Consider the following 15000-nt stretch of genomic DNA (forward strand, 5'->3'; position numbering starts at 1 on the left):
TCTTGCACGACCATCGTTTATCAGATCTGGATTGGAGTTTTCTTTCAGTGATTACAACTTGCGATCGTTCTGCAAACATCTACTTAGCATGTAGCACTTTTTAGTGACTCGAGGATCCCCGGCCCGTTTTGCTGTTTTAAACGGAGTCCTGCCTTTTGTGATCTTTTGTGAGCTGTTTGTCTTCAGTGCTTGTACTTTTTCGTTTGTTCCTGGTGGCACAAAGTAACTTTGATGATTTCAAAGGACTTGAATCCTTAATTGAATTAGCGATTTTTTTATTAAGGAACCATTAAGTGAATGGTACACAAAATTAGGAGAAACTGTTGGTTGAATAGACAATAGTTGTAGACATAATTATCTACCCAGTTTAAGTACTTAGCTCAACAAGTTGTTTGGCTCCACAAGTTTCAGTTTCAGGCCAGGTACCCGAATTCACCCAGGTACTGTTGCACACTACCATAGTTCTTTGGAAATTGAATAGCTCCTTGAACACCTTGTTGCTTGACAAGAAACTTGATGTGTTTGTTCTCTACATAGGTGAATGCAGCCATTAACTGTCCATTGTGGATAAACTCCAGACCAACTCTTCTTTCAATTTAATCTTTGTTCTTCGCAGGGCATCAATAATGGTGTCCCTTGTAAGATGTTAGTTTAAAGAGTTTGTTTAAGTTATTTCCCATTTCATAGGGCACTGTGGTTGCCAGATTCACTTTCAAACTTATCATGGAAATGTAAATCAATACCAGTGAAAAGTCAGTCCCTTGAATTGTTGATAGAAAATTTATTTAAATGCATATTGAAACATCAGTTGAGGAATATTTTTTTTCCCACTTTGTGAACCTAACATACATTGCTGCCATTTGTTTATTGCTTGGTCATTCAATGTCTTGATCACATCAAGTAATTTATTTTTTAGGTATTGTGTATCTTAATCTAAAAACTTAACTGTTTGCTTTTTGGAGCCCTTTTGCGGCATATTTAGATAGGCAGGAAATGTTCCACATTTTATGGTAAATAGTTCTGCATAGTTTTAAGGAACATTGCAGCCAAATCTAATTGAATATGAGACTAAAATATGCTGTTTGACATTTTGTGAATTTAAAGACTATTAATATTGTTTGCGTTTGTTTTAAAAGGCTTAAGGTTGGCACTCAAAAGTGTTCCTTCTATGATCTTATTCTGTAAAGATTACCTTCGGAGAATTGAATCAAGGCCAGTTTTTTCTTCTAGCTTCTTTCCCCAGTGCCCTCTGAGAATGGAGTTGATTTGGTTTTGCCCAATGTTGAAAGATGAAACAATGCCTAAACCAGCCAGCCACAAGGAATACTTCATGGTGCTTTTTTACAAACATGGGCATGAGGGTGCTCGTAGGCATCTGAGCATTGTTTCGCATGCTTAAGTGTTATTATAAATACTCTATTTCTCTAAGAGAGTGTTCTTTTCTTGTTGGTCATTCAAAAATTGTTGGAATAGCTTGTTTGAGCTGTTGGATAGACGCAGAGCATTCTATGAGGCCCTCCTGGGGAGAAGAGTCCTTGTTCCCTTGACATATTTGCTTGTATTTCCTTGTTCCCCAAATTACTTTCAAACTTGTTCCCAGCTTTTTGATCCCTAAAATTTAAATTGGTTTTCTTCCCTTGTTCCCTTAAAATATTTTGATATTGTTAAAAAAACCAGTGAGGAACATTAAATTTTAGTTACCTAAATTTTGAAATTTTAGATACTAGATATTCTATTCATATTCTTACATTTTTATGTATATATTTCTTTTTTTCTTTAATATTATTTTGTGGAAAACCTGTAAAATAGCTTCAGCTAAGTGTTTCTATCCACGTTAAATAAAGATTATGTATGTATGTATGTATGTATGTATGTATGTATGTATGTATGTATGTATGTATGTATGTATGTATGTATGTATGTATGTATGTATGTATGTATGTGTGTATGTATGTTACTCTGTTCCCCAGTTTAAATTTGCCATGTTCTTTTTTCCCCAAACCCCTGGGAGTGCCTCTTTGTTGATGTTGATTCTCTTATTGGCCTAATAGCAATTCACTGTTGAATTGCAAGACACAGCAAGTTCTTATTTGGGATTGAGGGAAAAATAAATTTTCGCACAATAAAAGAAACACAATTTTGACTGCCCCTTCTAGATCTTGCTCTTTTCAGACATGAACCAGGTTGTTTGCACCTTTCTGGCGACCTGCGGGAGGGCAAGCTTTAGAAACCCTTCCTTAGCGAGCCTTCCACTGAAAAACTTTCCAAGTCTGGCTTTCCGGTGTTAGGGGCCGAGGTTTTTGTGCAAAATTCATCAGCGGCTTCCTTGCAGCTTCTAAAAGGTGTTCCTTCGGGCAATGGTTAGTAAACGTTTTGTAGTGCTTATACAAATTTTCGCTACTTGAAAATGTATGTTCACGCGAAAAAAATATCAGCTTGACAATTTTTCTTTCCCGATACTCCATTTAAAATGAACGTGAGCGCCATTAGTAATAAAGGTCCAGAAAACCATTTAAAACATTTTGTGGCCATTTTTTTGTCAACAAACTTGGGTTATCGGCGAGCAGAATTCGAACGTGACCTGTTGTGCTTTGGCTTTTATTTGTGCTTTTTCTAACTATTCTAAGACGAATTCAGGCTGGTATTTTCGAATCAAGTGCAAGAAGACGGCAAAAGCGTATCGATGTTTATTTGAGTTAACTTCGCGAATAAAGACTTTGACCGCGTCCTTACGTAGATCAACAACAATGTCATTTACGAACAACCGAAATGCACTGTTTCCGGTGAAGGGACAAATGATTGACAGGATAGTACGGTTTTGACTGCCGCGCGCACTGCGGGCGCAGGTTCCGTATGCAAGGAAATGGTAAGCACCCAAAATGCTTGGGCCTTCCTCGTTCCCAGGATCTTTTCGGAGGGGCAATTGTCCGCCATTTTGAATCACCCCGCCCGCAAAGACCCTGGAAACGAGGTTTTGTGACGATGAAAATGTGGTTATCAACGGTTTGAAATTCGCGTGGACGATGTGCTCTTTCCTCTTTCTTTTCGTTTTCGGACGACCAAGGTTTTATACGGCGATTCCTTGACATTTGTGCGGGTGAAATGGCAGTAAGAATCGACGAAATCCGAAAGAAAGGGCAACGACCATTCAGGCCATAACGTCGGGAACCAGTCCTATAGTTTTACAGTAGTTCGCTAACACACGCCAGTGTCATGAATGTTGAATGGTCGGTCTTTGGAATGTTCTATGCCTATTTCAAGTCCACGATTCCCACTAATTCCAAGGCGACCAGAGAAACCTACCAAAAATAGACCTCGCTAGCTGCTTGACATGGAACCGTTGAATACCTAGACTCATAAAGCTGTATGTACTGGGTTCAGAGACGGTGTTCGAGAAAGAGTTACGACCAACGCCAGCAGCATTAATCTATGAAAAATTCATGGCAGAAATAGAGGCCTTCCTTCCTAAAGCAAACGGAGTTCAACGAACGTTTGGAACAAAGGATGGCCGAACAACTACATGTGGACTTAAGCAAAAGAGCGGGAAGATTCAAGACATATTAAAGCGCCGAATAGCAAAAGATTGCCGAAGGAGTTTCGGTAGGTCACCTCACTGATAATAACCTGAAAGTATATGCCTTAAATTTTGTATAGAATATCCTTTCTTTTTCATAACACGTTTGGTTGCTGATTCATTGAATTGAGATTCGCATCATACATCACTCCCTCTGCAAGGACAGTCTTTACTTTTGCAGACGTACTCCCTTAGTAATTTCAGGTCACGTTATTAATTTAAGGCCATTTAAAACAATAGCAATAATAAGGAAAGGGGTATGAATGATATGGATCTCTGCATCCCTGTGACAGCTGAAGTCTATTATACCCAGCCACTTATTTACCACTTATTTTTATATGCCTCGTTCTTCAAACACTACTGTTCCTAGAACACATTAGTGGCCCGCGTATGCTATTTAACAATTATTCCTCGAGCCCGAATGGGCTCTGAGTCAATAGCCCATAAGGCCGAAGGCCGAATGGGCTATTGACTCAGAGGCCATGAGGGGGAGAGGAATAATTGTTTGAGTAAAATCCAACTACAGCTGTAGTTGGTCAAAAAAATATCGAGACAAAACATCTTTCGCTAGTTAAAGATAGACTTTAATTGTTGTTTTGGTTTTCAAAGCCGGCGCTTTTCGCTATTAGTGGGCTATAACAAATAGCCTACTAGTAGCTCAACCAATCAGAACGCAGCATTGATAATAGCCCATTAGTTGGATTTTACTTAAGTTACATACATGTGTATCTTTTCACAAGCGATGTGGTGTGCAGTGGCAAGGTTTGGTGGAATACAAATTTCCTGACATGGTTACCGTATGCCTTCACCGTTGTCTCATGTCCAAGCAATGTCACACGTTTAGTATCTGAAGCCTTTTGTACCAAGCTTTTCACCAAACCTTGCCACTGCACACCACATTAATATAAAAAATAACTTTATTACTTTCCAAATTCTGGCTTTTCAAAGTAATTACAATATTCAATAAAATATCTAAAACTATAGAACAATGAGAAATGATTAAATATTTGAAATTCTTAAAGTAATTACAATATTCAATAAAATATTTAAAACTATAAAACAGCAAGAAATGATTAGAATCATATTTATATAACAAATTTGACAAGAAATTTGATATATGTTAAAATCATTGAAAGCTTCTAACATTCTCTTTGTAAATGACGCATTAGTTCTTTTTTGAATAATACAAGGTTTGTCATCTCAGTGAGACTTCCAGGTAGGTTATTCCACAGAGAAACCGCTCGATAATAGAAGGTTCTTTGGCCTGCGGCCGTTCTGTATCCTGGGATGTCCATCTTATTCTTATTTCGTGTGTCTTTATTGTGAATTTCAGACCTTTTTTTGAACTTTTTGGCTAGGTAGTCAGGGGCCAAACCCCTTAAACGCTTAAAAATCAGTATGCAATCCCTGTAGATAAGCATAGATTCCACAGACAACCATTTCAGTTCTTTGAGAACAGGAGTAATGTGGTCAAATTTCCGTGAACGGGTTATAATCCTAGCTGCGAAATTTTGGACATTCTGTAATTTGTTGATATTCTTCTTAGTAGTACTAGACCAGACAGATGAACAATAATAGAGTTTGCTGAAGACTAGTGCATTGATAACGTTTAATAAGGTGTTTCTGTCCAAAAGATGTTTTATCCTATTAATTTGACTTAAACTTGACAAGCAAGATATACTGTAACTATTTCATATGACATGATATAAAAAGGTATTTCACTTGTTACAGTGTACTTGTCACTTGTTTTTCCTGTGACATGGTATACCCTCACTGGTGTCTCATGACCAAACGTCACATGTTTAGTACCTAAAGCCTTTTATACCAAGCCATAAAAATAATTGTAGCAAATCAGAATACAGGGAAGACAGTGAAATAATAACTGGATATGCAGCCTTATTCCACCAAACCTTGCTACTGCACACCACATTGCTTGTGCAAGGATACATAAAACTATGACAATAATCACATGTTATTTGTCACTTGTATTTTGTTTGCATGTACATGTACAGGTGTATGCGAGCCTTTACAAAAAAATCCAATTGTCTTGTCGGGTATTCTATGGTAAAGTACTCAATGCATTACTAGCATTTCTCATGGAAGATTATACAGCTACTATACATGTACATGTTGAGAGCTGGCTATCTAAATAATTATACTGTAACAACCATTTTGTGATAGAGTTGACTTGCCAATATTTTCAATTTCTCCCTATAACACCTCAAATTTTATTTGATAAGTACTAAGTCTACATGTAGCTCATACGGTAACAACACAAAAAGGACATCCTAGAGAATTTTTATTAAAACTTTTGTTTTAATGAGCAGTTTTCTGTATGATTGCTCCACTGCTTTAATTGTATATGGTAAAACTCACAACATCATGCTTTTAGTGCTTTGTGGCCAGGAACCCAAGAAAAAAGAGCAAATTATAGATGAAATACAAAAGTTGTTTTGAGTTGTAGCCATCAAACACTAATTCCATTTTAAAATCATGAGAAACTCATGCTCAGTAACTATTATTGATTTTATTACATGCACAAAATGGTCAATTTGGAAAGGTGGACACTTGTGGGAGGCTGTCACAGGCTTCCAGATAAGTTTGCAATTCCTTTAAAGCTTCATTATTCAGTTTCACTTACACCGGAGGATTGCTTATGAATGGCAGAGTGGTGTGTTACATCATTCATTGAAATGTACATGTAGCTTATGCATTGATTGATTGATTGATTGATTGACTGGTGTGAATATTTTCCAGGGCCTATCTCAACCATAAGCTGCAGTGCTGAAGGGAATTTCTTGAGGTGCAAGAAACAGACAGTCCACTGATTGTGAATTGTGATGCAATTGCAAATTAATGTCTTTATGTCAATACTTGGGTAGAGTAGTGTCATTGTTATTCTGGATACACTGTATGAAATTAATCATTTGACATGAACTGGGGTCAAGTGATTTTTTTCAGGCATCCGGTAATTATGGCAGAGTCAAATGTTCAGGGCAAAAATCAGTGATTACCTGTGCTAATATAGGAATCGTTTCTCAATAATTTTTGACTAAAATCAAGAAAGGTTTCACAATCCTTTGTCTGAGAAAATTGTCAGTGATCTTTCAATTCTAGCAGTAACATGAGTTTAAGTGATATCTTTCTAATAGACGTATAGATCTGCACATGGCATCAATAATTGAAAGATGGGTGTAATATAAGTACCACTCAATTACGTGCAGTTAATTTGTTATAGTATACAAATCTGTAGTATTTTCCATCTGAACTGGCGGGTGGCACGCCTCATACGGTTTAATGTAACTTGTAAAGTAAGTCTACAATGTAACCATGCAGTTAATTTGTCATACAGTAGTACTTGTATACTAATTTGTAGTATTTTTCATCTCAACTGGCGGGTGGCACGCCTCATACAGTTCGATGTAATTTGTAAAGTACACTGTAGGTCTAACCATGCAGTTAATTTGTCATATTGTAGTACACTAATTTGTAGTATTTTCCATCTGAACTGGCGGGTGGTGCACCTCATACAGTTCGATCCTTCCTAAAGCAAACGGAGTTCAACGAACGTTTGGAACAAAAGATGGCCGAACAACTACATGTGGACTTAAGCAAAAGAGCGGGAAGATTCAAGACATATTAAAGCGCCGAATAGCAAAAGATTGCCGAAGGAGTTTCGGTAGGTCACCTCACTGATAATAACCTGAAAGTATATGCCTTAAATTTTGTATAGAATATCCTTTCTTTTTCATAACACGTTTGGTTGCTGATTCATTGAATTGAGATTCGCATCATACATCACTCCCTCTGCAAGGACAGTCTTTACTTTTGCAGACGTACTCCCTTAGTAATTTCAGGTCACGTTATTAATTTAAGGCCATTTAAAACAATAGCAATAATAAGGAAAGGGGTATGAATGATATGGATCTCTGCATCCCTGTGACAGCTGAAGTCTATTATACCCAGCCACTTATTTACCACTTATTTTTATATGCCTCGTTCTTCAAACACTACTGTTCCTAGAACACATTAGTGGCCCGCGTATGCTATTTAACAATTATTCCTCGAGCCCGAATGGGCTCTGAGTCAATAGCCCATAAGGCCGAAGGCCGAATGGGCTATTGACTCAGAGGCCATGAGGGGGAGAGGAATAATTGTTTGAGTAAAATCCAACTACAGCTGTAGTTGGTCAAAAAAATATCGAGACAAAACATCTTTCGCTAGTTAAAGATAGACTTTAATTGTTGTTTTGGTTTTCAAAGCCGGCGCTTTTCGCTATTAGTGGGCTATAACAAATAGCCTACTAGTAGCTCAACCAATCAGAACGCAGCATTGATAATAGCCCATTAGTTGGATTTTACTTAAGTTACATACATGTATATCTTTTCACAAGCGATGTGGTGTGCAGTGGCAAGGTTTGGTGGAATACAAATTTCCTGACATGGTTACCGTATGCCTTCACCGTTGTCTCATGTCCAAGCAATGTCACACGTTTAGTATCTGAAGCCTTTTGTACCAAGCTTTTCACCAAACCTTGCCACTGCACACCACATTGCTTGTGCAAGGATATACTGTAACTATTTCATATGACATGATATAAAAAGGTATTTCACTTGTTACAGTGTACTTGTCACTTGTTTTTCCTATGACATGGTATACCCTCACTGGTGTCTCATGACCAAACGTCACATGTTTAGTACCTAAAGCCTTTTATACCAAGCCATAAAAATAATTGTAACAAATCAGAATACAGGGAAGACAGTGAAATAATAACTGGATATGCAGCCTTATTCCACCAAACCTTGCTACTGCACACCACATTGCTTGTGCAAGGATACATAAAACTATGACAATAATCACATGTTATTTGTCACTTGTATTTTGTTTGCATGTACATGTACAGGTGTATGCGAGCCTTTACAAAAAAATCCAATTGTCTTGTCGGGTATTCTATGGTAAAGTACTCAATGCATTACTAGCATTTCTCATGGAAGATTATACAGCTACTTTACATGTACATGTTGAGAGCTGGCTATCTAAATAATTATACTGTAACAACCATTTTGTGATAGAGTTGACTTGCCAATATTTTCAATTTCTCCCTATAACACCTCAAATTTTATTTGATAAGTACTAAGTCTACATGTAGCTCATACGGTAACAACACAAAAAGGACATCCTAGAGAATTTTTATTAAAACTTTTGCTTTAATGAGCAGTTTTCTGTATGATTGCTCCACTGCTTTAATTGTATATGGTAAAACTCACAACATCATGCTTTTAGTGCTTTGTGGCCAGGAACCCAAGAAAAAAGAGCAAATTATAGATGAAATACAAAAGTTGTTTTGAGTTGTAGCCATCAAACACTAATTCCATTTTAAAATCATGAGAAACTCATGCTCAGTAACTATTATTGATTTTATTACATGCACAAAATGGTCAATTTGGAAAGGTGGACACTTGTGGGAGGCTGTCACAGGCTTCCAGATAAGTTTGCAATTCCTTTAAAGCTTCATTATTCAGTTTCACTTACACCGGAGGATTGCTTATGAATGGCAGAGTGGTGTGTTACATCATTCATTGAAATGTACATGTAGCTATGCATTGATTGATTGATTGATTTGACTGGTGTGAATATTTTCCAGGGCCTATCTCAACCATAAGCTGCAGTGCTGAAGGGAATTTCTTGAGGTGCAAGAAACAGACAGTCCACTGATTGTGAATTGTGATGCAATTGCAAATTAATGTCTTTATGTCAATACTTGGGTAGAGTAGTGTCATTGTTATTCTGGATACACTGTATGAAATTAATCATTTGACATGAACTGGGGTCAAGTGATTTTTTTCAGGCATCTGGTAATTATGGCAGAGTCAAATGTTCAGGGCAAAAATCAGTGATTACCTGTGCTAATATAGGAATCGTTTCTCAATAATTTTTGACTAAAATCAAGAAAGGTTTCACAATCCTTTGTCTGAGAAAATTGTCAGTGATCTTTCAATTCTAGCAGTAACATGAGTTTAAGTGATATCTTTCTAATAGACGTATAGATCTGCACATGGCATCAATAATTGAAAGATGGGTGTAATATAAGTACCACTCAATTACGTGCAGTTAATTTGTTATAGTATACAAATCTGTAGTATTTTCCATCTGAACTGGCGGGTGGCACGCCTCATACGGTTTAATGTAACTTGTAAAGTAAGTCTACAATGTAACCATGCAGTTAATTTGTCATACAGTAGTACTTGTATACTAATTTGTAGTATTTTTCATCTCAACTGGCGGGTGGCACGCCTCATACAGTTCGATGTAATTTGTAAAGTACACTGTAGGTCTAACCATGCAGTTAATTTGTCATATTGTAGTACACTAATTTGTAGTATTTTCCATCTGAACTGGCGGGTGGTGCACCTCATACAGTTCGATGTAATTTGTAAAGTACATCTAACCATGCAGTTAATTTGTCATATTGTAGTACACTAATTTGTAGTATTTTCCATCTGAACTGGCGGGTGGTGCACCTCATACAGTTCGATGTAATTTGTAAAGTACATCTAACCATGCAGTTAATTTGTCATATTGTAGTACACTAATTTGTAGTATTTTCCATCTGAACTGGCGGGTGGCGCGCCTCATACAGTTCGATGTAATTTGTAAAGTAGGTCTAACCATGCAGTTAATTTGTCATATTGTAGTACACTAATTTGTAGTATTTTCCATCTGAACTGGCGGGTGGCACGCCTCATACAGTTCGATGTAATTTGTAAAGTAGGTCTAACCATGCAGTTAATTTGTCATACAGTAGTACTTGTATACTAATTTGTAGTATTTTTCATCTGAACTGGCGGGTGGCACGCCTCATACAGTTCGATGTAATTTGTAAAGTAGGTCTAACCATGCAGTTAATTTGTCATATTGTAGTACACTAATTTGTAGTATTTTCCATCTGAACTGGCCGGGTGTCGCACCTCATACAGTTCAATGTAACTTTTAAAGTAGGTCTAACCATGCAGTTACAGTAATTTGTCATATTGTAGTACACTAATTTGTAGTATTTTCTATCTGAACTGGAGGGTGGCGCACCTCATACAGTTCAATGTAACTTTAAAAGTAGGTCTAACCATGCAGTTAATTTGTCATATTGTAGTATACTAATTTGTAGTATTTTCCATCTGAACTGGCAGGTGACGCACCTCATACAGTTCGATGTAACTTTTAAAGTAGGTCTAACCATGCAGTTAATTTGTCATATTGTAGTGTACTAATTTGTAGTATTTTCCATCTGAACTGGCGGGTGGCGCACCTCACACAGTTCGATGTAATTTGTAAAGTAGGTCTAACCATGCAGTTAATTTGTCATATTGTAGTACACTAATTTGTAGAATTTTCCATCTGAACTGGCGGGTGGCATGCCTCATACAGTTCGATGTAATTTGTAAAGTAGGTCTAACCATGCAGTTAATTTGTCATACAGTAGTACTTGTATACTAATTTGTAGTATTTTTCATCTGAACTGGCGGGTGGCACGCCTCATACAGTTCGATGTAATTTGTAAAGTAGGTCTAACCATGCAGTTAATTTGTCATATTGTAGTACACTAATTTGTAATATTTTCCATCTGAACTGGCCGGGTGGCGCACCTCATACAGTTCAATGTAACTTTTAAAGTAGGTCTAACCATGCAGTTACAGTAATTTGTCATATTGTAGTACACTAATTTGTAGTATTTTCCATCTGAACTGGCGGGTGGCGCACCTCATACAGTTCAATGTAACTTTTAAAGTAGGTCTAACCATGCAGTTAATTTGTCATATTGTAGTACACTAATTTGTAGTATGTTCCATCTGAACTGGTGGGTGGCGCACCTCATACAGTTTGATGCAACTTTTAAAGTAGGTCTAACCATGCAGTTAACTTGTCATATTGTAGTACACTAATTTGCAGAATGTTCCATCTGAACTGGTGGATGGCGCACCTCATACAGTTCGATGCAACTTTTAAAGTAGGTCTAACCATGCAGTTAATTGGTCATAGTGATGATGATGATGATGATAGTATACTAGTTTTAGTATTTTCCATCTGAACTGGCTGGTGGCATTCCTTATACAGTTCGGTGTCACTTGTAAAGTAGGTGTAATCATGCAGTTAATTTGTTATAGCATTTTAATTTGTAGTATTCTCCATTTGAACTGGCGGATGGCACGCCTTATATGCTTCGAAGTGACTTGTAAAGTAGGTCTAAACATGCAGTTAATTTGTTATAGCATACTGTGAAGTATTTTCCATCTGGTTCTGTAGATAAACGTGTTTGAAGAACTTAGATTCAAGTACAGTACTATAGGAACTTGCTTCCAAACAATGCCTAACAAAATGTTCACCACAGTTTTTGGTTGGTGCATCATTGGTGTATGTTGTTTGATAATAATATTGGGCGCAGTTCAGATACCAGACCTAATAACTTAAATCAATTACTTGAAAATACAATGTAGCATATGAATCAATGTGAAATGGCTGAGTCATTCTCCTAGCTGCTATTTCAACTTTCAGGCAGGTTCGATTTAGATACTGAATTTTTATACTGTGCATATACTTGTGACGTATTATATGGCAGTTATTATGTTGTCCTAAGGTCAGCCTAAGTTTTTATTAATTCCCAATCAAATGTTTGGTATCTGAACTCAGCCTTAACTTCTCCGTTGGCTTTAACATTGCCAAGTTTACTGCCGTAAGGGATATTTTGTTATGCTTTTGGGATTCAAAATGTGCATTCATGAAATGAATTGTTGTATTGGCAAAAACAAAAGCTATGGTATCTGAGGCAAAATGAAACCGCTTCTGCAGGTTACATTTCCAAAGTACTACATGTATACAAAGGCAAAATAATTTCATTAATTTAAAGAGATGACTAATTAAACAATAGAGTGTTTCTGTCGAGGAAATATCGGCTGATAGTTGCCCCGTGGAAATTTGATGTTCTTAAAACAAATATTTGCCCGAGAAGCGAACCTTCGAGGGCTAATATGCTAGTTTTAAGAACATCAAATTTCCAAGGGGCAACTATCAGACCGATAGTTCCGAGACATAAACACTCTATTGTCTTTATTGTTCACTACTAAATTTTCTTCCGCGCGCCAGCTCAAAAATCATGTTGAAATATTTTCAACTTTATTAGACGAAAGCCGTGTCAGCCAATGTAAAATTTGAAAAAGAAAACAAACAAAAACCCCCTTAATACAATTTCGATTGTTTATTTTCCATAAGGCCGCTTGTTTACAGAGGTATTTTCAGCGGACGACTACTATCCATCCGGGTATTTTCCTCGGACGGGCACTATGGGCTGATAGTGTCTCCAGGGATCGCGTTAACGCAGAAATCGTGCATTTTTACGCAAATAAAATCCAAAAATGCATCATCGAAATTTTAATGCGTGCCAGGACGCAAGGCACTGACTTAAATAACTCACACAACTTGCTTTGATTTGTCAGTATATTCTGTTGTTTGTAAAACTGTTGGAGCGATCTGTGATCATAATTGAAGTTCTAAGAAATGGGGTTTAAAACATCTAAAAAGGTTAAAACTAAATTTTCGACCGCCTTCTGCGGTCTTCTTCAGAGGAATGTACTCTGCAAGTCACTGAATGTAAATATATAGCAAAAGACGTCACTGGTCGTTGCTCCTAAGGGAGGAAACCAGTGATGCGTAAACCCTTGGAAAGGGTGCTCTTTCATTAACAGAGTTCTTGTCCAGGAATGAATGTAACGGCTCTAGAAAAAGCCTTTGTCGGCCAGTCCTATGCATATGCGTCAATATTAATTCCAAGTTGGTTACTCTCTTTTTCTCATAATTTAAAACATACTCTTTTTCTCACAGAGGGTCACCAAGATTTTGGGACCCCCAAAAAATGCTTGGGACCCCAATTTGGCCGAACATGCGGGTCCCAGGACCCAGATTGAAAAATCCTAGTGCCATCCCTGGTCTCTCCGCGGACGAACACTATCGCGTCACGTGATCGATTTAAAAAAATAAGAATCGGAGAAAATTTAGTGGTGAACTATAATAATTGACAGAGGCCTTTGATATACCTTATATTATCGTTGCTCCGAACTACACAATGTAACTAATTAAAATTAATTTAGGATTTAAATACCTGGATATCTATCATAATTAGGAACTTACTGTCACACAAGTCAATTATTTATTAAGATGAGTAATAATTTGCTGCTAGTTGTATTGCATTAGGTTGTTACTAAATTCTGCATCAGGGTACAGTGTCTGTTTCGGCCACGAATTTAAAGAAAAACGTTGACTACTGCTATCATCTTATTTACCTTACCTACATTCTTTTGCATGTGACATTTGTATTTCAAGTGCATTATGAGAATGGATTATTTTCGGCATTAGTTTCTAAGAAATAATTCACCTTTTGAGTTCCATTGTATGGAGGCACTGCCTAAAGGACAATAAAACAGCTTCATGAATAAACTGCAAATACTGTATGTCCATCCAAGTTTCAGAGCTACATGTATTTAATTGCCATCTCAATGTGCACTTGTATTATTAATAGTCAAAATTGAGAATGTGACATTTTATTGCATATGTTTAGATAATTAAACCTGCTTTATTTTATTATTGAAATGGTTGTTGCAGTATTCAATCAACAGAGTTTCAAGGGTATGTCATCTTCCATCTCAAGGAAAATGCCAAACAGATTCTTTGATTACATTTGCTAATTTGAGAAAAAATTCACCTCTGGCCTAATTAAAGAACAGTGTAAAATCACATTTTAATCATTTTGCTATTACAAGCAAAACTAATGTTTTGGATGACATCTGTTATCTTGACCAAACGCTACATGTATATTGTTCACATTTGCTACTTTAAACAAAAATGATATTGTTATCACATTTGCTACAGTGAGCAAAAACATAATTTTATTTTTTGATCACAGGGCTACCCGAGCAAATAGTCAAATTTCCTATCGTAAACAAGAATGAAAACCTGGTTCTTTGATTGCATTTGGTATGCAGAGCAATTATGTGAAAAAAGTCGTATTTTGGTTACATTTAATATCCCGAGCAAATTTCTACAAAAGTACATCCTTGAACACATTTGCTTTCCTGAGTAAAACCCTGCAAAACTACACGTTTGGCCACATTTGCTATTCTGAGGAATCTCTGCAAAAATTCATATTTGAACACATTTGCTGCTCCGAGCAAACGGGTAAAAAACCTATATTTGCTCGCCTTTACTCACCTTGTAAAAAGGTGCAATGATGAAAGTTTGATCAAATTTACAACTTCGGAAAAGTACTTGCAAAATTTTAGTTTTAACATCATGTTTACTATCCCTCCAAATGTCACAAAAAATACCATGTTATCCATACTTTTACTCACAACAGCAAATTTAAGACAAATGTGGCATTTACG

The 15000-nt window shown here is 36.8% G+C and overlaps 1 protein-coding gene and 1 long non-coding RNA gene across 6 annotated transcripts in view; one reads left to right on the forward strand and one right to left on the reverse strand.

Moving 5' to 3' along the window:
• The window catches only part of LOC138025032 (beta-1,3-galactosyltransferase sqv-2-like), a 49621-nt gene that overhangs the window by 27722 nt on the left and 6899 nt on the right, over nucleotides 1-15000 (reverse strand). The window lies entirely within an intron of this gene.
• On the forward strand, nucleotides 2991-14206 carry LOC138023994 (uncharacterized). The gene is made up of 3 exons (XR_011126865.1): nucleotides 2991-3600; nucleotides 6332-7253; nucleotides 9219-14206. It is a non-coding gene; the product is annotated as an uncharacterized lncRNA (long non-coding RNA).

This window comes from Montipora capricornis, chromosome 11 (genome assembly GCF_036669925.1).
Source record: "Montipora capricornis isolate CH-2021 chromosome 11, ASM3666992v2, whole genome shotgun sequence".
NCBI classification, from domain to species: Eukaryota; Metazoa; Cnidaria; class Anthozoa; order Scleractinia; family Acroporidae; genus Montipora; species Montipora capricornis.